The sequence below is a fragment of the Egretta garzetta genome, unplaced genomic scaffold (genome assembly GCF_000687185.1).
Source record: "Egretta garzetta isolate BGI_Z169 unplaced genomic scaffold, ASM68718v1 scaffold513, whole genome shotgun sequence".
Classification (NCBI taxonomy): Eukaryota; Metazoa; Chordata; class Aves; order Pelecaniformes; family Ardeidae; genus Egretta; species Egretta garzetta.
Genome location: NW_009259116.1, coordinates 95948 through 97494, shown reverse-complemented (window position 1 = coordinate 97494; position 1547 = coordinate 95948). Strand labels below are relative to the sequence as shown.

The following is a 1547-nucleotide window of genomic DNA, read 5'->3' as shown; positions in this document are numbered from 1 at the left end:
GGGGGGAGGGGTCTGGAGCCCCAGGCTGCTGGGGAGCGGCTGGGGGAGCTGGGGGGGTTCAGCCTGGAGCAGAGGAGGCTGAGGGGAGAAAAAAATGAATTACTTTTACAAACTACCATGGGTACAAGAATAACGTGTTTACTTGACGCTGATGCCTGTAATGCCACCTGTGGAAGTCCTGCCTGATACTCAAGTCAATGTTAGACAGAGGGGACGCTGCAAGACAACTGAGAAGAGGGTTATAAACAAATCCTCCCCCCCCCATACTCTTCAATCTTCCACCTCTTCTCATCACCTGTCTGGGCCCAACCAGCATCTTCTGTTTAGGAGAAGAGACCTGGGGTGAGGTTAAGCACTTGCCCAGCATCATCTCCTCTATGAGCAGCTTTGCTAGCCAATGGGGAATGCGCCATCCCTCCCTCCCTCCCTCCCTCCCAGTTATGCCAATTTGGCCATAAAAAATAAAGGCTATCACACAATCCTAGAGAAGTTAAAATCTAAAGTTGCTCTAGGCAAGGGAAAAAAGAAAAAGGGTAAAAAAAAAAAAATCCGTTACCTTTCTGTCAAGTACACATTCTCCTCAATAAGGTCAAAGTAACAGGGCATCTTTCCTTGCTTGGCAAACTCCTTCCAGCGCTGGGGGTCTCTGAAGTCGTCCATGATGCACAACCGACCGACCATGGAGGAGTCCTGTGGCGCCGACTCCACTTGCTCCCCCTCCGGTTTCACCTTCTTCTTCTCCCTCGAGTCCACGTCGCTCTCGGAGTCGCTCTCCAACTCTGGGCGTCTTTTTTTTGGTGGGCCTCGCTCTTTCACGTCATTTTTTTCAAAAACCTTCACCTCCTCCTTCTTCTCCCCGCCAGGCACCGGCTCCTTGGTGGAGTTGCTGCTGATCTCATGCGCCTGCACCGAGCCTTTTTCTTTCTGCCCGGGCACCTGGCATTTACTCGAGGGGCTGGGAAACCGAGGCTTGCAGTCATCATCCCAACGGTCATCCTCTTCGTACTCCTCGTGATCCTCTGTTAGAGAATCCGGTACCTGCCCTTGAATTCGTTCGTAATTAACTGCAGAAGGTCTGCTAGCAGACCTCGCGTCCCAGTAACCGTTGCCTTGCCAATAACTCTGAGAGCCACTGTACGCTCCTGAGCCCGGCTGGTAAACGTAGCCTGAGTAGACCCCGAAGCTGCTATCTGGCTGCTGGTAGGTGCTACTGGGCTTCTCCGGCTGGGAAAAGTCCCAGCCCAAACCACCCATATCCTCCGTCGTCTGAAAACCGTCCAACCTGGAGAAGTCACCGAGGCCAGACTGGTTAAGCCCACCCTTCCCTTGCCTACTGTCTGGCTTGGAAGAGCTCATCTGGTGTCGGGATTTATCCTCGCTTTCAAAACTCTCCGGCAGACAAAATGGCTGCTCGTCTTGTCGGCCAATCGGTCTACCAACGGCCATCAGCTCCTTCAACATTATTCTCTCATCCGGGTTGGGTTTGCCATGGGAGTCTGCCATCAGGTCTGCCTGACTCGTACTGTCAACACCGTCGCTCTGAGGCT

At 53.1% G+C, this 1547-nt stretch overlaps 1 protein-coding gene across 1 annotated transcript in view; it reads right to left on the bottom strand.

The window, feature by feature from the left end:
- The window catches only part of SETD2 (SET domain containing 2, histone lysine methyltransferase), a 68449-nt gene that overhangs the window by 52967 nt on the left and 13935 nt on the right, over positions 1–1547 (bottom strand). The gene's annotated exons all lie outside the window — the stretch shown is intronic.